This window comes from Lissotriton helveticus, chromosome 5_1 (genome assembly GCF_964261635.1).
Source record: "Lissotriton helveticus chromosome 5_1, aLisHel1.1, whole genome shotgun sequence".
NCBI lineage: Eukaryota > Metazoa > Chordata > Amphibia > Caudata > Salamandridae > Lissotriton > Lissotriton helveticus.
Genome location: NC_136065.1, coordinates 7,148,133 through 7,174,717, shown reverse-complemented (window position 1 = coordinate 7,174,717; position 26,585 = coordinate 7,148,133). Strand labels below are relative to the sequence as shown.

General features: G+C 48.5%; 2 pseudogenes across 1 annotated transcript in view; both read right to left on the bottom strand.

Annotated features, from left to right (window-relative positions):
- LOC144752354 (major histocompatibility complex class I-related protein 1-like) overlaps positions 1 to 26,585 on the bottom strand; it is a 1,183,291-nt pseudogene that overhangs the window by 939,370 nt on the left and 217,336 nt on the right. The window lies entirely within an intron of this gene.
- Positions 14,855 to 15,534, bottom strand: LOC144757173 (18S ribosomal RNA; annotated as a pseudogene).

Here is a 26,585-nt window from a genome sequence, read left to right as displayed (position 1 = left end):
CCCACCACCACCTTTGCCCGGGTCGGAGGCACCGGAAGGGAAGAGCCAGTTGGCTCCCCATCCCACAAGCTTCCCACCGAGAGGAGCCAAGGTCCCCTCACAGGCCCTTGGCTCCTTCTCTTCCAGGCCGCCCTGCCGCATGACAAGGGCCACTTCCCGGTCACCCGGAACCCGGTCGGGCCGGGCCGGGACTCGAGCCTGGGAGAGCCCAGCCAGCACCACCGCCTTTCAAGGGAGGGGTGGTACCAGCCCGGGGATGCACTGCCATTCGGTTTCCCCCACCAGAGGGGATGTCGTGCCGGGTTAACTTGGGGTTCGAGGCATGTGGGCTGCTGAATTTATATCTATGCATAGATCACCACCTAGTGTTGGGTCCGGATGATTGCACATTGTTGTCCTGGAAGAGTCTTCGAAGTACCACGAGATAGGTGGCTCCTCCCCTGGACTACAGTGCGCATGGGCATCCCCTCCATGCTCAGATTGTTTTTTTCCGCCATTGGGTTCGGATGTACTTCTTGACTCATGTTCGGAAATTCTACTAGTTGCTTTTTTCGAGGCCAAAAGGCCTTAGGGGCGTCGGTATTGTCTTTCGTTCGGTGCCTTTTACCTTCCAGTTCTTTGAACTCGACGTCGCAACAGGCCCATCGACGATGGAACAGAGTCCGTTCAAGCGCTGCCCCGTCTGCAACTCGAAATATCCCCACATCGACGTACACCCGGTGTGCAACAAATGTCTCTTACCGGACCACGATGAGGCCAGCTGCATGGCCTGTTCGAAATTCAGATCAAAGAAAACTCTCCGTCTTCGACGCGCTGCACGACAGTCGGCGCGAGACTCGGCACGAGACCTGGAAAACATCTTCGGTGGTGACGACGAAGAAAATGTTCAAGAAGAGGATCCGGAGCACTCGGATCCCATGTCGGAGCCCGACTCCACCAACAACGAGGACGAGGAAGAACTGTACATCCATGATGAAGACATCGTCGAGGTAGGGGACGACGTACAACCTACTGGAGCCGTCAACGACGACTCAGGTAGAGAGCTAAGCCCAACCGCAGTTGCGGGGTCCCATAAAGACTCTTCCACGGCTCAGGTCGAGGCATCGCCGGAAGGCCTTAGCCAAGATCTTCAACACCGTTCTCTAGTCCCGCTTCCAGGCCCGACTAAGAACATTTCCAAAGACCCATCAGTCGATAGGCCCCACTCAGTGGAGATATCGAAAGCGAAACCGAAGGACACAAAATGGAAACCGACACTGGTTAAAACAACCATCGGCTCAAAGACTTCGGAACCTTCCAAGTCAAAGCGTGCACTCGACCCCTCGGGGTCGAAAGGGGGCATCGAGCCGAAGATCGGATCGACTACGCCTGTGTCTACTGTGAAGCGCGTCACGCTCCCGTCGACGTCGACTTCCGGCTCCAAAGATGGCGGCTCTTCCAAAGGACTCGAGGCCCAGCGGTCCATCGATCCGAAGTTGAAGGAGCCGATGTTGGTCAAGGCCTTCGACCCGAAGCCAAAAGTCGGATCGAAACACCCTACCGCGTCGCTGCACAAAGGCGTTCCTTCGAAGCAACAACGGCTCGAATCGACGCACGGCCTCAAACGCGCTGAACTCCCGAAGTCGGTCGAGTCGAAGAAACCGCCTCCATCGAAAACAGTCGGTCCGTCGCCGATTCTTACGGCGCCGATAAAGTTTGGACTACCCCAGACGGCGCGGCCTAAAACTGTTCAACAAACTCAGACTGACGACTCTGCCAAGTCGACGTCGGGTGCCGCAACCACTCAGCCTCGGTCGGAAGACGTTGTATTCCAGCCACCGTCCCACGACAACCAGTCGAAACTCTACATCGACTCCGAATCAGGTCGACTCACTGTTTACCAGCGTAAAATCAGGCCTGAAACGCCTATGGAACATTATAGAATACCTCTGAAGAAAAAGAGGGACTCTTCTACCTCTCCTGTTCTTTTTGAGCCCATGCCATCATATGATCAGGGCTATGCCTACTCTCCCACAAATGTCAATGAGGATATGGAGGGAGGAGACAATGAGGACCAGTTAAATTATTCCATTGATGCTGATCCAGATGAGTCCCAGCCCTGGGCTGATTCTGTGGACCCTGACCCACCCGCCACTCCTGATACTCTTTCATTTGCTATCAAGACTTCGCCTACTGAAGATACTGCTGCTTTCAACGCACTAATTGAGAGGGCGGCACTTAACCATGACATGGATATGCACGCTGACCCCGTGGAGGAAGACTTTCTTTTTGATACATTCTCCACATCAGAAAGGTCTATGAAAACTCTGCCTATGCTGAAAGGTGTGCTCAAACATGCCAGTGACATTTTTAAAGAGCCCACTACAGCAAGGGTGGTGAACCCAAGAATTGAAAAAAAGTACCAGCCTGCGTCCGTGGACCCTACCTACATCAAGGGCCAACTCCCCGCTGGACTCCTTAGTGGTGGCTAATGCTCGCAAAAGAGCGAACTCTCAGACGACGGGTGATGCTCCTCCTCCGGGCAAAGAATCAAAGATCTTAGAAGCCTCTGGGAAACGTGTGGCAGCTCAAGCTGCTAATATTTGGAGGATCTCCAATACCCAAGCCCTGTTAGCAAGATATGACAGGGCACACTATGACACGTTAGAGCAGCTCATACAACACCTGCCTGATACTTATAAGGAGGGAGCAGAAATGCTTATACAGGAGGGGAAGTTGATCTCCAACGCGTCCATTAAGTGCGCGTTAGACGCAGCCGACACAGCAGCAAGACCCATAAACACTAGCGTTATGCTCCGGAGGCATGCCTGGCTCCGTATCTCTGGCTTTAAGGCTGAAATCCAAACTACCCTACTCAATCAGCCAGTAAATCCTGACTTCCTGTTCGGTCCAGAGGTAGACACCACTCTTGAGAAGATTAAGAAGGACACTGAAACTGTGAAATCCATGGGAGCTCTGCCGTCTCAGCAGTTCAGGGGTGGTTCCTTTCGTCGCTCCGGTAACAGGGGAGCTTCTAGAGGACAAGCGTCACAACAAACCCAATACACCAAGGGTGGCACACAAACCACCTATAACAAGAACAATAGGGGTGGATACCGTGGAAACAGCACCAAGGGCAGAGGACGTGGAAATAATAATGCCAGATCCTCCGCCGCTAACAAGCAGTGACGCCTTGTCACTGCCCCCCGCCCATGTAACACCCGTCGGGGGGAGACTCCAACAGTTCCTGCCAGTCTAAGAAAGCATTACCACGGACAGGTGTGTGAGACAACTTATACAACACGGTTACTGTCTAGAACTAACCTCCACTCCACCCAACATACCCCCAAGGCACCGTCCTATGTCCGCCGAGCACATGCACTTATTGCAGCAAGAAGTACTCTGCATGCTGCAAAAAGGGGCCATAGAACTCGTGCCTTTGGAACAACAGGGAAAAGGGGTGTATTCACTGTACTTCTTGGGCCCCAAAAAGGACGGGTCTCTCAGGCCCATTCTCGACCTGAGACCTCTAAACCTATACATCCTATCAGAACACTTTCACATGCTAACGTTACAGCAGGTTCTCCTGTTGCTCAGTCAAGGAGATTTCCTAGCAACCCTAGATCTGAAGGATGCCTACTTCCACATTCCCATTCACCCCAGTCACAGGAAATATCTCAGGTTCACCATCAACAACCAGCATTACCAGTTCAAGGTCTTGCCTTTCGGGGTCACTACAGCCCCCAGAGTGTTCACGAAGTGCTTGGCGACTGTGGCCGCGCTGTAAAAAGTTCAATCGAGTCGGGGACAATCGATATTTGCCCGGCGGTATTGCCTCTGTGACCCCCTAGTTATTTAAATCAATGAAGAGGCAGGCGCTGGAGACTGGAAAACAGGAAACAAGGTTTTTTTATTCTCTCCGGAGGAGAACACAACGAAACGGACAGAAGGTATCGTTCTGAGGTGCTCTAACTTACGTTTGAGGCCTGGCCCCTTATATACAGTGTTTATGGTTTTTATTACAGTTTACATACATGTGACAAAGCTTTGATATACGGAAGACATACCCGGAATCCCCCCTTTGGGGCCCGTTCCCACACACATTTACAGTTGAAATCCCCACCCTAGTCATAACAGGTGATGAGTATCACGCAGCTGGATATTCCGCCGATTCACGGAATGTGGGGGGTTTGATCGGATCTCATGGAGTGGGGGGCTTTGATCAACCCGGGGATCCTTTGATGGGGGAGGCTTCCTATTGTACGGGGAGGGGCAAGGAATGGTATCGGCAGAGCTGGGTGTCGGCCTGGGAACGGGGAAGACAAAACGGGCACACAGGGAAAAAGGGGGTTTGCATCTAAGGGCCGGAGATCATGAAAGGAAAGCAGGGAGGCGTCGCGCTGGGAACAGGATGAGAGCCTGGGGCAGAGCAGCGCCGAAGAGGGGTTTATGACTCAAGGCAGGTGCAAGCAGGGGGTGGTCAGCGTGCGGGCTTAGCGAAGGCAAAGGGCTATGTCAGGGGCCAGCGGCATGCAAAAGGGTTTGTTCTGATCGGGGCATCTTAAAATGGCGGGCGCGCACGACAAAAGTGTGGCATCGGGGAAGAGGCAAGATGGCGCAGATAATGTTCACCAAAACGCACTAATTTTCCACAGTCCTCCCTTTAACATATTCAAGACATCTTGCTGGTTCATTTCCTATTCGGTTCTACTGTGGTGAGTATGAGAAAGAAAACGGTAGGAACCCTAGATGAAAAGAGTTGTAAATAATACATTTTTAGGTTTCTAGTTTTTAGGAGGTGCACCTATTTGATAAACTTTGATAAACTTGTTCAGCAGGAAAGTCATAGGAATGCAATACAAAAAACGGTTCTGCAGCGAGAGCAGTAAGTACATATCATAACGTGAACTGGCAGGTTATTGGAGCAGGATCAATACAATGGCGGCTGGGAGAGAAATGAGGCGTAGCAAAACGGTGGTTGAGGATGTCGAATGTTCGAAGTTTTATGAGTTCTCATTGTTCTTTGTGGTCTTTCGTTGGCGCTGTTGAGCACCGGCGGTGGAGCTACAAGTCCAGCTCTGTTCTAAGTTCTGCGTTGCAGGGCACGACCCTTTCCTCGCGTTTCTGGTCGGAAAGGTCCTTTTCGCCCTGTGTCCTTTGAGGTGATTGTCAGAAAGTTCCGATGGAAGAAGAGCGTTCAAAACAGTCCATAGGGTAGGTCAGAGGAAAAAGGGGGATGGAGCAAGGCCAAATTGGGAACAAACTAGGGGAACGAGAGACTTCAAATGGGCGGGCGTGCGACGGAATTCAGAGAGCGGGGACTTGTCGAAAGGCACTGGACGTCGAGCAGGGGCATCAGGTCGACCCTTTCTTTTCATGCTGTCGAAAACAGTGCCTCGTCCTGCAGCTCCTTTCAGTCGTGGTCTCGCCTTGGCTAATGTCGCAGGTGTCCCTTAGTCGGCAGTCGGGCCTCGTGCTCCCACATCCGGTCCTTCTCTCCTCCAACAGCAGTACCCTTAAACAAGTTTGAAAAGACAGTCTTTAGAAAATTTGCAGATGAAGATAATCAAAAAGTCTATTTTTCTCCCAGCTCCAGGTAAAGAATGAAAAAGTCCGTTACATTTAATGTTCACAACCGGCATATGAATGACCGGTGGCGGACCTGGTGGATTTACTATGACTTTCCTTCATAATCATTTATTACAGGCATGACAGTTCATCTGATGGTAACCCACCTTCGGGAGACAAATCTGGCAAAGATATGCCGTTCTCTAGAGTTTCACATTTACAAAAGGGTACAGTGAGTCGTCAACATGGTACTACACAGATATTTTGCTGAGGGACGAACATGGCTAAACATTTCCTTTCTATCGGTGCATCCTGTTTTTCAACTACTGCGGGGTTCATTTTGATGATTTCTTTACCTTGGTCTAGTCTGTTAACCTTGTAAAACATCATTCTGGGTCCTACGTAACCTTTTACAGCCCGGTTACTTAACTAGGAAGGACAGGGGTTTTATGGGAAACAACCAGGGACATAGACAGGGGAGGTAACGGGGGGTGATCGTTTTTCTGGTTTGGGTATTGCGACGTTTCGGGGAGGGGAGGGTCGCGTATTCTGAGGTCCTTGTTTTATACTATAGGAGCCGTTGACATGTAGTTCCCTCATTTCGGGCCAGATTAGGGAACCTCTGTCGTCTTACCTGTCCTTTCCCTTACGGCCCAACCTGGGTTCATTGACTTCTATCGGAAAAGGAGAGGTAATGACGCGGCCTCAGGGTGATTGTATTAAAGACAAGCGTTTGTGCAAATACTGACGGTATTTGAAGCCAATTAGGTGGTGTGCTAGGGGTGGCAATCTGCCAATTTCGGGGCTAACCACTCGGAAGAGTGGTAGTGCAAAAATAGAGAGAGAGAGAGAGTGCAACGGCAGGCTAAATAGTACACATGCAGCAGAGAGGGCGGCAGTGCATTCAAGGAAGGCTATTTAGTGCATTACACAGTAAAGGGTATTCACGAGTCCGCGTTAGAATCTTGTAATCATGCAGTTTGAGCATTAGACAGGGTAGAGGGGACGTGCTTTGAGAAAAGGAAAGAAGAAAAAAGGAGGTACCATTTTGTCGCACTTTCTCGCATTCTCGGTCCTTTGACCAGTTGGGTCAACGCCTCGGTCACACACACACACACATTCCCTCACAGTTTCGCATCATACGTGACATGGGTTCATTCTTCCGGTCTGGTTTAAGGGTGGTCACTTTTTATCAGGTTGTGCTAATTTTTCGGGTTTGTTCGATACGTGAGTAGTTTGCAGGCGTGCTTAGACACCACCCTGCGGCGCTAGTCCGTTTCGTGTATTTAGACATGGCAAGGTCTCAGATCTTCGCCACACCTCGGCTGTAATTTCTGACGTAACCTGCAGAGGGAGGAAAAGAGGGGGGGGGGTGGGGGAGACAGCATTCGCGCGCATTCAAATACATGGATTCATAAGTCCTTTACTTACCTCTTACTCGTCTTTCCTCCTTGGGGCAGGGTCCCCGGGGATATAGTTTTCGGAGTCGGGGGGGGGTAGTGTGTTCATGTAGGGCGTGTGCGGGGAAACATAAAAAGGAAACCAGAGGTGCCTAGTGCGAGGTATCTAGTCAAAGGATATATCTCACTATCGGGATCCTTAAACCTCTTTCAACGCCGTGGCGTTCTAAAGTTCTTCGGTTCTTGGGTCCCTGCTACTTTGGAACGTTGTATTTTACAATATTTACATTATTTCATTTCACCCTCCTTTTACATTCCCTCATTTACACCATTCGTTTTACCCATCCTTGGAAGTCAAGGTCTTCCTCTACGCGAGAGTTCATGAGTCAGTCGCGTACTTTTAAGGCCGAGTGTCGTGTTGTCGATCCGATCCGTCCTCCAGGGCTGGGCAACCATCTTCCTTTAACCTTAAAGAGAGAGCAGAGTAGGGTGCACAGAAAAAGAACTTTCCTACCCATCCCATATTGTTTTAAAATAAAGCATGCAATACCCGTCCATAGTTTCAAAGACTTTATTTTGCAAATTCATTTCAGCATATGGATTAGGAGGGGGTGGTCGTATTTGGTCGGTCGTGGCAATGGCTAAAGTGCGTACAGTGGGGGGTGTCGTTTGCAACAATAAAAACATCGGAAAGTTTTACTCTTCATTTGTAAGAGACTAAAACGTCTATTAATTGGCTGGGGGTTCGGGGGCATATATTTTCATAATTTAGAAGCATAATCATAACAGTTGTAATCAGATTTCCTATATGCATACCGTACGTGTGCGTCGTAAATGAGGTTTACATCAGTTATAAAAATATAATACATTGTACATTCGTAATCAACATGTGTAACTGGGATCTTTTCACACTATTCGTCGAGTGAGTTCTCTTCGTCTTTTCTAGCCAAGTGTACAAAGGATCATATAAAATCTCAGAACATCAAGTTTATATTAGTGCGAAGGAACACCACGAGGTGTTCGTAAGTTCCGATTGATACCAGCGCCATTTTGGGCGGGGCCGGCTCAGTCCGGAAGCAGCATCAGGGGGAAATGTTTCCATTACTGGCAGTTTGGACCAGAGTCCTTTTCGGCAGTTCTAGAATTCACGCTAACAGAAGGTGTGGCAATGTCATGTTTGTTTCGTTGGCGATCGAGGCAGCCGTTCCTTACCGGAAACCTGCAAAGGCCGAAGGTTCCGCCGAGGACCTTTGTATGATCTTCAAGGCTGCGGAGATGCTGTCGGAGATGGGGGCTCGTGCTCCATGGGACAAATGTTCGAGTTGTATGGCTGGCCAAAGTTACTCTAGTGGCCGGGGCCCGCCTTCCAGCGGATCCAGACGCCATTTTGAGGCCCTACAGGGGCCACTCTCGTCGAGTTTGCAAGAATGGAAGAGACCCTTCGGAGTGAAAGGAAGAGGTCCCTGTTTTGTGAGAGCGGGACGTTCAGCTGGGGTGCAGCTGTGATGCCCCCACCTGGGGGCGAGGGAGACTCGTTCACGTCGTCTCCTTCTCCCGGTGCACTCCATGCCGCTGCTTTTCATCGCCCCGCATGAAGGCCTCTCCACATCCGGTGTTCCCCAAGTGCCACCATTGTACGTTCGGTGCTGCGCAAATACTGGGGTGCCACCATTGTACGTTCGGTGCTGCGCAAGTACTGGGGTGCCACCATGGTGTGTCCGGTGCTGTGGAAGTATGGGCACCATCGCCTGACTGGGGGTGTTCGGCGTCGGGCTGGGGGCTGGGAAACCTCCTACCGGTGGAGGTGGGAGAGGCTCGTCCGCGTCGCCTCTCCCTCCCAGCCCAACTTGGACAGATTGTTGTGGAGGTACGTGCAGGACATCCCGCCGTCCAGGACTGCTGCGGCTGTGACGGAAGAGAAAAGGAAGAGGTGCCTCGTTCTCCTCTGGACATGTGGCGGGACTACCTTAGTCTTTCCAGGCCCGTTGCGGCCGGCCAAGGAGACATGTGGCGGGACTACCTGCAAATGCCCAGGCTGCGGGCTCCTGCCTCTCCTCCGGCTCCCCCATACGTTAAGATTTCCTGACCAAGAGTTGGCGGCGGGGCTCGCCTTATATGGGTTGCCGTTGGTTGGGCGTAGCCGTAACCCTGCCCTACTTTGGAAGGTTCCAGAAGGGGGGGGCGAATGTTCTGTTTGACTTTCATTTTCTACAGTTTATCGTTATTATTCCTTGTTTGTTGTGTTAAATTAAAAGTTCAAGTTTATTAATGGTCTACGGATGTTGCTTTACCATTTCTTTCTTTTCAGGTTGTTTTTATGCTAGGTTTCTGCTAACAGAGGTTGAGTAACACGGAAACACGTGTAGGGGGATGACGCAGATTCGCACATTACATACACACAAACTCAGACGGGGGACAGTACAAGTACGACATACAAAGACCCAAGACAAATATAAAAACAGTTATTGGTCATAATTATCTCTTTCCGTCTGTGAATTTTAAACGAGGCTGGGTTCCCGTCTTGACATTGCCCGACCTAGGAGAACTTGATCGTGCCGCTGAGATTTTCCTGGCGAAATCTGTGCCATCGGGCATAATCAAACGTGGTGGTTCTGTCTGGTCTGTCTATGTAAGTCGGGTTCTTCTCTGTCTCGCGCCTTTTCTCGTACTGTCGGTCTGTCGTTCTTGTCGGCCCTTTGCCTTTACTCACGCTCAGTAGAGTCGGGCATTGGGCTTTCCAGTGTCCGACATACCTACAAAAAGCGCATTGGTCTGACCCTAAGTCTGGTCGTCCTTTGCGTAGTGTCGGGGGATAAGTTGTGGGTAGCGGTGTCCTGGGGTTGTCCTGTCGGTATATTTCCCTACTTGGTTTATCCTCGTCTTTTCTCTGTCGTTTCGTAGCCTCTCTGCGCCACATACCGAGACTGTCGAGCATAATTGGCGTCGTCTTATTATTTCGAAGGGCTATTTCTAACGTTTCTATTTTATCAAGGTCAAAGGATCCTGCCAGTGGCCACTGTTTGTCTTGGCTATCTTCGGTATACCTGTGCCATAATTTATTATAAGCTATGGTGACTAACCCATAGTTTATGAACATGTCCTTATTAGGGGTGCCTTCCAGTGGAGCTATATGGTCCACCTCTAACACCCGGTCCGGGCAAAACAGGCTATTTATCAATGGGGAGAAGACAGACATGACGGCTCGTAACGAGGGACTAAAAAGTCAGCACTGCCTATCTTATCACTAGGTGCAAAGACTAGACAGAATATTTCTATTCTACGTTGTTTGCAGGTAGTGAATACCTCATGGATCCAAAAAACCAAAAGACCAACAAAATAACAATGGGGAGAATGAGTAGGTCCGCAAAGATCTGCGTCACCTACCCTTTTCACTATCTGCAAAAAGGGTGGTCTCTTCCCTACTTGCAGACAGGGAATCTCCAGGAAACAATAGTTTGCGAACAACAGTTCAGTTTCAAGCAATTATTGAGTGGGGGAGAAAAAGAACAAGCACGGCTGCTACCCTACTTATCCTCCACTGCTTGCAAAGGGAGAGGGAGCCTGTTGTTTCTCCGTTTGCAGACAGTGAATCTCTAAATAAAAATAAACAAGGCAATACTAGTATTTTTGAACAATCAAGCAATCAAAACAAATTCTTTCGCAACTTGTCGTGGCAACACGACCTTACCCGGACCATGTGGACAGTTTCTTGTCTTCCGAATCCAGCGCCCGATCGTCCTCTTTTTCTCGTATTTCTCACGGCACTCCTGATGGTTCCCAGTCAGGACCGTAGATCACTCGAGAGAGGTCTGTTCGGAACTAGTGAAGTTCGGATGATCGGCTGCCAGACGAGGGTCTATTGGGCAAGAGCTCTCCCGATCGTTGCAGTCGTTCACTCTGTCGTCGGGACCTCTCCCACTGGATCCACGAGTCGCTGATGGGCCCCACGCTTGGGACGCCAATTGTAAAAAGTTCATTCGGGTCGGGGACAATCGATATTTGCCCGGCGGTATTGCCTCTGTGACCCCCTAGTTATTTAAATCAATGAAGAGGCAGGCGCTGGAGACTGGAAAACAGGAAACAAGGTTTTTTTATTCTCTCCGGAGGAGAACACAACGAAACGGACAGAAGGTATCGTTCTGAGGTGCTCTAACTTACGTTTGAGGCCTGGCCCCTTATATACAGTGTTTATGGTTTTTATTACAGTTTACATACATGTGACAAAGCTTTGATATACGGAAGACATACCCGGAATCCCCCCTTTGGGGCCCGTTCCCACACACATTTACAGTTGAAATCCCCACCCTAGTCATAACAGGTGATGAGTATCACGCAGCTGGATATTCCGCCGATTCACGGAATGTGGGGGGTTTGATCGGATCTCATGGAGTGGGGGGCTTTGATCAACCCGGGGATCCTTTGATGGGGGAGGCTTCCTATTGTACGGGGAGGGGCAAGGAATGGTATCGGCAGAGCTGGGTGTCGGCCTGGGAACGGGGAAGACAAAACGGGCACACAGGGAAAAAGGGGGTTTGCATCTAAGGGCCGGAGATCATGAAAGGAAAGCAGGGAGGCGTCGCGCTGGGAACAGGATGAGAGCCTGGGGCAGAGCAGCGCCGAAGAGGGGTTTATGACTCAAGGCAGGTGCAAGCAGGGGGTGGTCAGCGTGCGGGCTTAGCGAAGGCAAAGGGCTATGTCAGGGGCCAGCGGCATGCAAAAGGGTTTGTTCTGATCGGGGCATCTTAAAATGGCGGGCGCGCACGACAAAAGTGTGGCATCGGGGAAGAGGCAAGATGGCGCAGATAATGTTCACCAAAACGCACTAATTTTCCACAGCGCATCTTCGGAGACAACACATCCATGTCTACCCGTATCTAGACGACTGGCTGGTACAAGCAAAGTCAGCCCAGCAGTGTGCCGACCACATGTCACGCACAATCCACCTCCTGCACAGTCTAGGATTTTCGCTCAATTACCAAAAGTCCTACCTTCAGCCCGCACATGTACAACAGTACCTAGGCGCGGAAATAAACACGCTCGCTGCCACGGCGCAGCCAAACTCAGCGAGGGTCAACAGCATGCACTTGTTGATTCGTAAATTCAAGCCACAACACTCACTCCCAGCGCAGATGTTCATGCAACTAATAGGCATGATGACCTCTTCCATCTTTATAGTCCCGCACGCGAGGCTACACATGCGTCCGCTTCAGGAATGCTTGGCACGCCAGTGGAACCAGGCTCAAGGACAGCTGAAAGACCTAGTGTTGGTGACCGGTCGTGCATACAACTCTCTGCATTGGTGGAACACACAAAACCTTTGCAGGGGACGACCGTTCCTAGAGCCTGTACCACAGATAGTGCTGACAACGGACGCATCTCTCCAGGGCTGGGGAGCGCATGTCCTCCATTATTCAGTGCAGGGACTATGGTCACCGCAACAGCAGAAAATGCACATCAACCTACTGGAACTGATGGCGATCTTCATGGCAATGAAGGCATTCAAGTTGCATCGCTGCAACAAAGTCGTGCTGATCCAGACGGACAACATGACTGCGATGTATTACATCCAGAAGCAGGGGGGGACATACTCTCCACAATTGTGACACCTAGCACAGTACATGTGGAAGTGGGCCATTCAGAGAAACATGTTTCTCATGGCGGAACACCTCCCAGGCAGGGACAACCAGATAGCGGACCTGCTCAGCAGACATAGCCATTAGATGCACGAGTGGGAGATACATCCCTCAGTGCTCCAACCATATTTCCAGCAGTGGGGTCATCCAGAGATCGACCTATTCGCCACTCACGAAAACGCAAAATGCTGCACCTTCGCCGCCAGGTTCCCACACCCGCAGTCTCAGGGCAATGCGATATGGATGAACTGGTCGAACAGATTTGCGTGCGCCTTTCCTCCAGCACCACTCATACCGCTGGTGGCACACAAACTGAGGCAACACTCCATGACGCTCATCCTGGTTGCTCCAATGTGGGCACGGCAGGCGTGGTACACCACGTTCCTAGAACTTTCCGTAGTTCCACACCAACGCCTGAGACTCACTCCCAGTCTCCTCACGGAGAGCCATGGAGACATTCAGAACCCAGATCCGCAGCAGTTGAGCCTTGCAATATGGCTCCTGAGGTCATAGAGTTTGGCTACCTGAACCTGCCTCCTGACTGCATGGACATCATAAAGGAGGCTAGGCGACCTACCACAAGGGCCTGCTACGCGGCAAAATGGAAGCGTTTTGTTATCTATTGCTCCAATAATAACATAAACCCGCTTGATGCTTCCACACAAAACATCATCGGTTACTTGCTGCACCTATACAAGTGTAATTTAGCGTATAGTTCCATCAGGATACATTTAGCTGCAATGGCGGCTTATCTTCAAAACAGACAGCACCTATCCCTTTTCAGGGTGCCAGTCATTAAAGCTTTTATGGAGGGACTGAAAAGGGTCATTCCTCCAAGACACCCGCCTTCGCCTGTCTGGAACCTCAACATAGTCCTCACCAGGCTCATGGGCCCACCATTTGAACCTCTTCACTCTTGAGAGATACAATTTCTCACATGGAAGGTGGCTTTTCTGGTGGCAATTACGTCGCTACGACGAGTAAGCGAGCTGCAAGCCCGTACTATTCAGGAGCCTTTCATTCAGATTCATGCTAATAGGGTTGTGCTGCGCACCAACCCTAAATTTGTGCCCAAGGTAGTGTCACAGTTCCACAATAACCGAACTATTGAACTACCTGTATTCTTCCCAAATCCTGATTCAGTAGCTGACAGAGCACTACACACACTAGATGTTAAACGAGCTCTCCTGTATTACATCAACAGGACTAAAGATTTCAGGAAAACTAAACAACTGTTCGTTGCCTTCTCTCCACAACACAAGGGCAACCCAATCTCTAAATCAGGTATAGCCAGATGGATTGTTAAGTGCATCCAAATCTGTTATCTAAAGGCTAAACGCACGTTAACAATTCCCCCAAGAGCGCATTCCACACGCAAGTTGGGGGCATCCATGGCTTTCCTAGGTAACATTCCTCTAGAGGACATATGTAGAGCAGCCACATGGACCACCATACACACATTCACCAAACACTACTGCGTGGATGTGCACTCAAAACAGCAAGCTGCTGTAGGTCAGGCTGTTCTCAGAACTCTCTTTCAGACTGCTGCAGCTGGCACAGGCAACCGCCGCTAAGGAGGGTACTACTATTTATTCTATGCATATATATAAATTCAGCAGCCCACATGCCTCGAACGGAATATGCTACTTACCAGTATGCATCTGTTCTTGGCATGTAGGGCTGCTGACATTTATATCACCCGCCCTCCTCCCCGGTGCCTGTCGCAGCTGTAGCACTCAGAATTAATTCACTTTTTCTCATGCATGGTCATCACTTACTATATCACACTCCATCTCTGCCACAATGGCGAAAAACAATCTGAGCATGGAGGGGATGCCCATGCGCACTGTAGTCCAGGGGAGGAGCCACCTATCTCGTGATACTTCGAAGACTCTTCCAGGACAACAATGTGCAATCATCTGGACCCAACACTAGGCGGCGATCTATGCATAGATATAAATGTCAGCAGCCCTACATGCCAAGAACAGATGCATACTGGTAAGTAGCATATTCCTCTGTCTCAAAGAGGGACAGGGGACAGGGGCCGCCCCCCATCCCCAGTGCCTCACACGTCGGTCAGGCCCTCCTCGGGGGGAAGAGGGGACCTCCAAAGTCCCGGTCCTCACCCCAGCACCCCATGCGGCCGCAGACCGCTCCGCCGGCCGCGAGTGCACCAGGGCAGGGCCCTGTGCCTAGGGTGCATGCTTGCAGGAGGCGGCCGAGGGCTTCGGGCTGTCGCTGTCAGTCGCTCTGGCCGCTCCGCCGTTAATGATCCTTCTGCAGGTTCACCTACGGAAACCTTGTTACGACTTTTACTTCCTCTAGATAGTCAAGTTTGATCGTCTTCTCGGCGATCCGCCTGGGCCGTTGCCGACCCCGTCGGGGCCGATCCGAGGACCTCACTAAACCATCCAATCGGTAGTAGCGACGGGCGATGTGTACAAAGGACAGTGACTTAACGCAAGCTTATGACCCGCACTTACTGGGAATTCCTCGTTCATGGGAAATAATTGCAATCCCTATCACGAACGGGGTTCAGCGGGTTACCCGCACCTGTCGGCGAAGGGTAGACACACGCTGATCCGTTCAGTGTAGCACTCGTGCAGTCCCGGACATCTAAGGGCAACACAGACCTGATATTGCTCGATCTCATGTGACTGAATGCCACTTGTCCCTCTAAGAAGTTGGACCCCGACCGCTGGGGGTCGCGTAACTAGTTAGCATGGAGGAGTATCGTTTGTTATCGGAATTAACCAGACAAATCGCTCCACCAACTAAGAACGGCCATGCACCACCACCCACAGAATCGAGAAAGAGCTATCAATCTTTCAATCCTTTCCGTGTCCGGGCTGGGTGAGGTTTCCCGTGTTGAGTCAAATTAAGCCGCAGGTACCACTCCTGGTTGTGCCCTTCCGTCAATTCCTTTAAGTTTCAGCTTTGCAACTGTTGGACCTGGCCCTCTTTTTAAGGCTAACCCCTAAACTTTGCAAGACATTTACCTTTTTCTCCAACCTATTTGGGTTCCTTTGCTACATATCAGACACCCCTATGGTCGGCCCTTGGGCAGGGTGCATTGTCAGCTGAAGGTAGGTCATACCCCGATATGCGTGGCATGACCTAGTAATGAATTACAGCCATCTTCGTTTTATTATTGTAAGGATAATGTTGTGGGTGACAAATAAAATGCTGGAAACAAATCTTTAGGTGGTTGCTGAGTTTATTCTTGGTACAACGAGCCACTCCACCATCCACTGGCACAGGGAAACACCAACTGACACATTACAGAATTAGAACCCAACTAGACCCATGACAACATGGACATTCTATAAGGGAAAAGTAATAAGCATTTGTAAATACAACATTGTCTCTTTTTTCCCAAAGAAAAGCTTGAGTAAGTATAAAAGGAAAGCAGGTAAAAAGCAAGATAAACAAGAAAGAAAGAAAAGAGAAAAATCAAATAAAACAAAGATCCACAAGAAGAGAAATTGAAAATCTAACGTAGCTTCCATGGATGCCGGGTCACACGAGTAGATTTTCTCACAAAAGAAGGAGACCCATGTTGAGATCCACTACCCATGGGACTCTCTGCAGGTACACCACTCAAGATGGAACGATTGGAACATGACACATTGTCAACACTCTCTTTCACTTTGATAACCTTTCCAGCATTCCACCAATGCCCACCTTCCACCATGACAGCATTACCACACACTTTTTCAACACAAACATGTTCTCCAAAAGTGTCACAACCCTTCCTGACAGTCCTATAATTTTTGACACGCACCATATCACCAGGTGATACATGCACTGTTTTGGTTGATTTTTTTTCGTTGTATCTGATGGCCATTTTGCCCTGGGCAACCTTGACACGTGTTTGTAAATCATCAGAGTTGTCAGAATGACATGAAACCTTATGAGCAACTGTTCTTAATAGCCACGCAGGATAAAGAGTTGAAGTCGGTAATCTTCCCCTGAGGGCAACAAATGGTGTAATTTTTGTGATGGAATGTGGAGTTGTGCGATAAAATCAAATCATAGATCTCACAGCATTTTGCACATCAAAATTGTTATTTTTAGCCCACTTTATGCACTCCACCACCACACGATTCATTCTCTCGATTAGACCGTTTATTTGAGGATGTCCCACTGAACTCCTCATGTGCTACACTCCTGATTCCGACAAAAAGACACGCATTTCTGCATTGACAAACTGAACACCATTGTCTGAAACTAACATTTCAGGAAACCCTTCCCTCATGAAAATTTCCCTTAGGACTAGAATAGCACAGTTGGCAGTGGGACTGGCACAAAATTTTACCTCAGGCCACTTGCTATGGAAGTCCATTAGCACAAAAGCAAATCTTAAATGATTGGGAAGAAAATTAAATGGACCCACCAGATCAACTCCCACTTTCAGCCAGGGTTTAGAGGGAAAAGGTATAGGCTGCAAAGGAGGAGAAACAACCATCAAACCTTTCTCAGCAGTAGCACAAACACAACACTCCTTGACTCTTTCATCAGCATTGCTATCCATAGACGGCCACCAATAGTGTAATCTCAAACGCCATTTTAGGTCGAGCCTGGAATTCCCATCCGAAGGATGCGTCCAGGTGGAGACTTATAGCTAGCTGACTCGGGGGAATGAAGGACAAGAAACTGCCACGCGCTTCTCTTCGGCTGGATTACACTGCGTGCATGCGCACCCACACTCACGCATGCGCACATCACAGCCACACGCATACACAGCCACACGCATACACAGGCACACACACACCCCCCCCCGTCGCCGCCGCACCTACACACACACTAGCGCACCTACACGCACACACAGAGACCCCCCCACACACACACCAGCGCACCTACACACACGCACGCACACATACAAAGACTCCCCTCCCCCCGCCGCCGCCATCGCACACATACACACACACACACACACACAAGCGCACTCCCCTCCCCCCTAGAACTAAGCCCCACTTACCGCCATTCGGGACTTCGGTAGCCGGGGCTCTCCCTCGGGCATGGGAGCCCCGCTCTCAGGTACTCCGTGGGAACATGCGCGGGACTTCAGAAGACGGAAGTCCCGCCCAAAGGAAGTGGCTCCATGTCTCCTCCGTGTTTGCCTGTCTTCCTGCCTCGGCGGCCGCCAATGACAGCGTGGCCCCGAGCAGGGAGGCGGGCACAGCGTCTCCCGTCCACAGTACAGCGAGGTAGGCTCTCACTTAGAGAAATCAATTGTTTGAATTGCATTGGGGGGATCTGTTTGTAATTACTGCAGCTTGCGTTTTACGCAATACGCACATACGTATTACGCACATCATTTAAATTCATAGGAGACCAAAAAGCTATTTGTAATTTTAAATGCCTCATCCACATATTCCGATGCTGTGAATCAGGATTAGTGGATTTTTGTGTCACAATGTGGAAAATCATCAGTTTTGGTGGATTTTCTTTTACTGTAATTTTATGATAGGGGAAGAGTTGTGCTGCTCTGCGAGAACAGCTAGCAGGAGGGTCATGTTAAATGTATTGAACACCCACAAATAGTCACTTCCCCACCACGCAAATCACATGAAATGACTCTAGAGGAAAGTGCCTTTCCATGGAGGGGCAGGGAAGTGAACTCTTCCTTATTCCATGGACGCTGTGTAGGAGAAGGAATTCCATGTAGAAAAGGTGACACAAAACAAGCAAACACATGTTTCGGCCACTTATATTCTTACAAATTGTACATTATGTAACAGATCCCCGGGATTATGCATGAAGAAAAAGGAGTGTGTATGGAAATCTACCACCTGCATAGACTACCATGTATACTGAATGGTCTCTTTGCTAATACCTTCAAAATGAAGACATTTGTGCCAGTCGTTAATACACTTTGGCGACGGTCAGGGGTGCAGCAATCATCAGTCTAGCAGGTGTGGTTTCACTGGTGTCCATTCAAATAATGTGCAATGGAATGCGAGAAAAACACCAAGAACCACACAAGTTTTAAATACCTTTGCACTTTGAAAATAAAATCTAATTAGAAACAGATAAAAGGAAAATACCTTTTATTGCCGTTTTATTGATAAAAAAGCATTCACCCCCATCCTGGGATGAAAGAGGAGACAACAGGAACCGAAAATAAGAGAGAGAGAGCGACAAAGGGAAACTAGAGACAGGGAGAGTGGCGGAGAGATGAACAGAGGAAGGGTGAGGAAAGATTGAGTGGCGAGAGGGGTTGAATGATAGATTGGTATCACAATTGTTATATGGGGCCTCCTCCTGGCATAACTTGTGGATTCACCTCACAGAGGCTGCTCACTTCCACCTAGCCTTTCAGCCTCTGCTTAGATGTATTTGTATAGTGTATACAAGCGCACAGGCTACCCACAGACAATGGAAGCTTGTATTACAATCACAGCTTCCTTTCCAAATTTGCGAAAACCGATAATCACCCGACTCCAGGTTGACTTCAACACACTTTTTTTTAGCAGTGGGTTCCCCATCCTGCGTGAACTCAGGCGAGGTATGCGCTGTTGTGCTCAACGCCGCAGGAGGAGTACAAGCCTGACACTTTTAATTAAGTATTAATTATCATGTTCTCAAAAAAATATCTTAAAAAAACTAAAACACTATTGCAAAGTTTGCACAATATATTTGTGATGCTTCCAATTACCTCGTTTGGAAATCGCATGTACATATCAAATTTATTTCTATCTATCATTAAAATTTGATACTTTTGTACAAGCCATATTTTATATGTTCCTTTTTATACAAACAAAACTTAACTACTGCAAAAATAAAAAGACATTGCCATTTACAATACTAAAAGCTCAAACTTACCTAATGCGAGACCTATTGCATTGCAAATGCTTGTTGTCATAGTGAGCCCAAGATGGCCATCATGTGCCCTATCAATCAATTTCACTCGTAATTTCACAGGAGGTATGCATCTCTCATCCCTCATGACAACTCCATCCTCAATAGAAAGCTCTTCAGAGACCTTCCAAAAAGGTTGTATATTAAAAGGTACATTTTTTTCCTTTGGCCATCCAGCAACGATAGTCTTTAACTTTCAAAAGAGATACGTCAGTGTTCATAGCATCTAACCATTCATTTTCACTACAACCCATATTGTCAACAACATCCAAAGAAGCAATAAAGCAATCCTCTCTATCCTCTTCCAAATCCAGATTTTCTTTATCTTGTAAAGGTAGTCTAGTGAGCATGCCTGCTGTAAAGTTATCTTTGCCAGGTATATGTTTAACAACAAAATGGTATTGTAACAATTTGGTTGTAAGGCGAGCTATGCGAGGTGTGGCGTACTTAACTCGATCTCCAGATAAAATGTAGACCAAAGGCTTGTGGTCAGTTTGTATTACAAACTTCCTTCCCCAGATATAGGTCCGAAACTTTTCACAAGCCCAATAGCATGCTAACAGCTCCTTTCGATCACCGAGTAATTCACTTCGGGATCCCTTAACACTCTTGAGACATAACTAATAGTGACATCTTTCCCATCAGATCTTTGGGTGAGCACCGCCCCTAATCCATAATTGCTCGTGTCAACCGTAATGGTACAACTGACACTGGGATCATAAGGTTTCAAAGTTTTAGCATAGACCATCTCAGCTTTAACCATGTCAAAAGTTTGTTGACAGACCTCATCCCAAACAAAAGCAATACTAGATCTGAGCATATTCGAAAGAGCTTTCATTTTACTCGCGTAATCTGGGATAAAACGTGAATAAAATTCACATAAACCCAAAAATGAACAAAGTTCATCTTTATTTTTGGTTATTGGACAATCAACCACAGCCTTAATCAATCCAGGTCTAGGAGAAACCCCCGCACCTGAAACTAAATGTCCTAAAAACTCAACTCCCCTTTTCCAAAATTCAAATTTGTTCTTCTTAACAACAATGCCTTTTTCTTCAAACTTCATAAGAACAGACTTGAGAGTGTGATCATGTTGTTCCAAAAATTTATCAAAAATCAACACATCGCCTTGGAAAATTACAACTCCCTTGACATTCTTGAGCACACTCTGCATGACTCTTTGGAATACCGAGGCCGCCGAAGCGAGCCCAAACGGCATTCTACAGAATTGAAATGTCCCAAAGGGAGAATTGAAGGCGGTGTAATGCCTAGACTTAGCCTCCAATACGATTTGGTGGTAAGCAGAGTCTAAATTGATCTTTGAAAACCACTGTGCATCTCTCAACTCGTCTAATAAATCACCAATTTTTGGAAGAGGGTGGGCATCTACCCAAATCTCCTTGTTAAGACTCCTGAGATCACAACAAAGACGAATCTCTCCATTCCTCTTCCGCGCGACCACCAAGGGACTAAGCCACAGACTAGACTCAATTGACTCAATTATGCCATTCTTCTCCAGCCTCTCAAGTTCAGCTTTAAGATCCGCCCTTAAACTAAAAGGAACAGAGCTGACCTTGTGTTTCACAGGCACTGCATTACTCTTAACCTTGATCCTATGCTTAAAACAAACCTGCAATTTCTCCAAGAGAATCAGAGAAAACCCTGGGAATTTCTTTCTCAAGACACATGGAATCCGGCATATCCTGTACCACAAGTACCTGTACTTTAGCACCAGGCTTCAACGTCATGCCAAACAGGCCCTGATGGTACCTACCTAATATGTTCAATCCACGTACAGCTACATATATCTTCCCATGTTTCTTCCTTTATTTAAATTCTAAAACATCTTCAATGTAGCCCTCCAAATCTATCTTGCGACCCTCATAAGAGACAGGTGCCCTATCTGGGGGAAACAGTTTCCTATCTGCCCAAGATTGCTTGAATAACTCAAAAGTAATCATTGTTATTCTAGCTCCAGAATCCACAAGAAGCTTCAGACAAACATCACCAACCAGAATATCCACATAAGGATCTACACATTCAGAAGGATCCCCAGTCACCACCCCATCATCCGTAACAGTGACATTCATATCATTAAACTCTTTCACCATATCCTTTTCTGAGACATAATCTTCAGACACCACACAACTAACCTTTTCATTTCTATTCAAACTGGCTTGGCAAACTTTAGCCAAGTGACCAAACCTTCCACACTTATAGCACTTTGCATTTCTCCCCAGACAAAAACTGTTTTCCTTGGAGTGTGGAGGATAACCGCACCTGTAACACATATTCTTTTTGAAAGATCCTTTTTCATTGAGCTTTTCTTTCCTAGAATAACTAGTCTTGGGCACCTGAGAAACAACAGCATTCACTCTTTCTTTGTGTACATCCGACTTGCTTAGTTCTTTTATAGAAGTTTGAGCTAATTCAAGACTTGTAGACACTTTTATAACCTCTTCTAAAGTGGGGTTACCCATGGTCAGTAGTTTTTAGGTTGAGCGTCAGCGAAAGACCTATTGTTAGCCGTATTTGGGAATGTAGACACGAGAGGGGCACGAGCGCAGATTAGACCTCGTGGGCGCGTACGGCGCCGTGCCCCTCTCGTGCCTCATATTCCCATGCGCAAACACACTCACACAGCCACACTAACGCATGCGCACATATGCAGCCACACGCATACACAGACACACACACACTGCATACACACACGCAGACCCACGCGCACACAGAGAGACACACCCACAGACACATTCGGACACACACAGACACACGCGCGTACACCCCCCCACCCCCACTCATCGGGCTCTTTCGGCGTGTTCCCTGTCTCCTCCACAGCGCTGGTCTTCACCCGGGCCCCAGTTCCGTGTCTCCTCCGCAGCGCTGGTCTTCACCCGGGCCCCAGTTCCGTGTCTCCTCCGCAGCGCTGGTCTTCACCCGGGCCCCCTCCCGGGACCCGGGACTTCAGATGCCGCATTCAGCTTTGGCGCCGGGGCTCGGAGCATGCATGCGCGGGCAGCCCCCGCCCTCTCACTCAGCCCGGGCAGCTTTCTGTTTTTACTGTAGTCTGTGGCCATGTGAATAGAACACGGACATTAACCTCGTTCACCTACATAATCCTTCCATTCCAGATCTGAGTGCAACTGCAGCTTGCAGTGATGTAGACGCCCACATGTGGTTTAAGACAGAAAAAGACCTTTAAAAAAATGCACCGCAATATAGGTTTTAGGTTACCATTATTTTCTGTAGAATAGTTATGCCGCAGACCATGGACTCCATAGCTTGTGAAATCTCTCAGTTGAGCAGTGGGAATTCTACAGTGACGGATGTCTCCGGGAATGTATGTGTACGGAGGTAATTTAGTGGGAGGAAAAGAGTCTGCATTATGTGGCACATTCTGGTAGTGCATACAGCGAGGGTTGGAACGCTCAAATAATCAGCCACTGGTACTTACTATGAGCTGCATTACATACATTCTTCTTAAATTTTGCCTACGGACACCTTTTAGCTGCCTGTTGACGTAGGACTATTGCGGTCAGGCCATTTCTTACCATTGCTTGTCTCTCTTGTTCTCACTATCTCTTTCTCCATGCTTCTCGTTCTATCTCCCTCTCTCATACTCGTACCCATTTCTCTCTTTCTCTTTCCCTCTCACTCACTCTCTTTCTTTTACTCTCTTCCGCGCTATTTTTCTCTTTACTTCTCGCTTTATCCCTCTCTTTCACCCTTCTTCTCTCTCTTTCTCATTCTATCTTTCTCCACATTTCTGGCACATTCCAATGGTCGCAGACTATGGAAAGGGATATCCTGCTGCACCGGCCTCTTCCTTCACAATATAATTTTTTTTTAAACTTCCAACACGAAGTCACTCCGGGCCGCGTCCACAGCGGAGCTTCCTGTTCTCACACTCGCGCAGAGCAGAGGCACTTGAACTCCTAAAAACCGTGGCCTTCTATTGTCTGTCGTCTCTCGGGGTGTCTGACTTCCGCAGCTCCAGGTTGTCCTAGTCTCTTAGGGTGTCTTACTCTACCGTAGCTCCAGACTGTCCTCGTCTCTCAGGTGTCTGACTTCTGTAGCCCAAGGCTGTCCTCGTCTCTCAGGGTGTCTGTCTTCCGTAGCTCCAGGCTGTCCTCGTCTCTTGGGGTGTCCGACTGTTCCGTGGCTCCAGACTGTCCTCTTCTCTCAGGTGTCTGACTTCTGTAGCTCAAGGCTGTCCTCGTCCCTCGGGGTGTCTGACTTCCAAAGCTCATGGCTGTCCTCGTCCCTTGGGGTGTCTGACTTCCAAAGCTCATGGCTGTCCTCGTCCCTCGGGGGGTCTAACTTCCGTAGCTCCAGGGTGTCCTCGTCCCTCAAGGTGTCTGACTTCTGAAGCTCTAGACTGTCCTCGTCCCTTGGGGTGTGTGACTGCTGTAGCTTTAGGCTGTCTTCGTCTCTCAGGGTGTCTGACTTCCGTAACTCCAGGCTGTCCTTGGTTCTCAGGGTGTCTGACTTCCGTAGCTCCAGGCTGTCCTCATCCCTCGGGGTGTCTGGCTTCTGTAGCCCCTGGCTGTTTTCATCTCTAGGGGTGTCTGACTTCCGTAGCAGGCTGTCCTTGTCTCTCGGGGTGTCTGACATCCGTAGCTCTTCGCCCATTAAAAGTATTGTACAAATACTGAGAAGTGCTGGTTCTCTCCCATTAAAAATATTCCACTAGTATTGAAAAACTTGGGTACTTGCGTTGTACCAGTACTTTGAAGTGCTGCCACTCTCCCATTAAAAGTGTTATTCCAGTACTAAGAACCGCTAGTACACATATTGCACTGGTACTGAGAAGTGCTGATACATGTATTGCACCAGTAACTGGAAGGTTTAGAACCATCCCATTAAAAGCATTGCACTCGTGCTGTTGTACTCTCCCAGAAGTGTTGCACCCCTGCTGAGAAGCGCTGGTACTCTCCCATTCAAAATGTTTCACCCCTGCTGAGAAGCGCTGGTTCTCTCCCATTAAAATGTAAGTATTCATTATTAACAAAAAAAAACATTGTTATTTGTAATATCAATACATCTAACTCATGTAAATACAACACATATTGTATTACAAATACTATAGGTGTCACATTTGCGAAAGTTAGAACTATTGGTATTGTAAATGACAAAGCTATTAATTTTGCTATTTTCCAAACCAACACATTAATAAAAAGTCATTTACAATACCAATAGCTCAAACTTTCCTAATGCGAGACCTATTGCATTGCAAATGCTTGTTGTTGTATGTGTTTGTCACTACAGTGTGCGATGAATTGATCTCTCACTAATTGGTCTCTAAATTCACCAAACTGACACTCCGCACACAATTTGCGTAAAGCACTTAAATACGAATCAACATCTTCACTCTGGAGTTGTTCCCTCTTAAAAAATGTGTGCCTTAATACAACTAAACTTGGTTGCACATCAAATTTGATAACAAGTTTCTTAATCGTTTCTCGGTATTCATCAAGTATTTCGCCCACACCAAGAACCAAATCAGGTAAATGCTTATACACTTCCCTCCCCTCAAATCCCAAGCAATTCAACAGTAAAAATTTCTTCCTTTCTGCCCTGTATCTCGAAGCACCAATAGCACCAATATAAGTTTCAAAGGCATCGAACCACTGTCTCCATTGAATCTGTGGTGTTCCTGGACTTTCCAAGAAGGGAGGTGGTTGGTTCACAGATTGCATTATGATAAATAAATATAAAATTCCAAAATTAAAATAATAAACAAACTACTCTTGAATTCTTTGAATCGAATAAAAAAAATAAACTGAAAATCGAATCCAACTGTCACTGAAGCAGAGTTATGTTGCAAAGACAAAAATAAATCCTTCCTACAATTCTAAACTTCTTCAAAGGCACACAGCGTTATGTAGAATCCGCTTGACACATCATGAAAGCAGTTCCTCACATGATCTGTGAATTGCTTAAGTTTCTCTCACGACGCGTAGAGAAAAAACAATGCGCAATCCCCCAAACGCTTGACATCAGACGTTTGCGTCTAACGCGATGACAAACATAAGCTTGTGAAGCACGCCGAAGCTTCGATGACGTGCAGTCCGTCCACCGACTCCTCCTGCACGTTCCAAAACGTCATCAGTTGAAGAAGGCACTCAGCGAGAGAAGAGCTCGTAGCCTAATGAATTGGCTTCAACCGTCGCTGCTCCTTAACACGAAAACGACACCTTTTACATGTCGCATCGAGTAGATCGAATAAACCAAGAGGTAAGCCAACTCTGCTGACTAACTTCAGACACAGCCGAATCCTTTAACAAATAACCCACCCTTCGACCTCCTCATCTTCCAAACAGAAACACTCCCGCACTGCCGTTGGGAAATAAATTTCCCTTTGAAAACCACAGCCGCTGGAGAAGATCGCATGGGTGACAGGTTAATTTTCTTTTGTAGTTTCGATGTGAAGACGTGTCTCTTTAAAATATGACGTTCAAATATCACAAATATTGTAGCAGTGGCTCGTTTCCTTTGACTATAAAACAAATATGCGGCCAGAGCCTCTCCGGGCTCAAAGAAGGAATGCCCCCGGGGCCCCACTCACCGGCTTCCTGTGGCGGGGGGAGGGGCTCCTCCTCGCAGGGGGATAGGACTCCTCTTCGGCCTTGCTCCTCTTCACTGGGGACACATAAGAGCTCCCGCTCCTCGGGGCTCGCCGCAGACTTCTCCCCTCTCTCTCCTGGGCTCTCCTTCTCCCCGGGGCTCTCCCTTCACATGGGAGCCCCGGCAGGCAGCAGCTTCCGGCTTTACTCTCTGTCCTGCCCCCGGCCTGCCTGACTTCCGGGTCGCGGCTGCGGGGGCGGGACTTCCGTCGCCAAGCTCTCTGATTGGCCGGCCGGCCAACCACTTCCGGGTCGTCGTGGGCAGTGCGGCGGCCCGGTCCAGGCACTTGTAGGCGGGGGATGAAGTTACCGAGGGGTCGGCACCCTCGAGGTAAATGCGAAAACGGGCGGCAAGGTCCCTGGCAGGGTGGGCACCTGCCAGGCGACAAAACACTAAAAAATAAGCGAGGTGGCACTCGCTTGGGGCGGACAATGCCGGGTGGGCACCGGCCTCTGCAGACAAAGCGCTCCCAGCGCTAGAGGCAATTTACAGCGCTCCCTGCGCTAAATGTAAA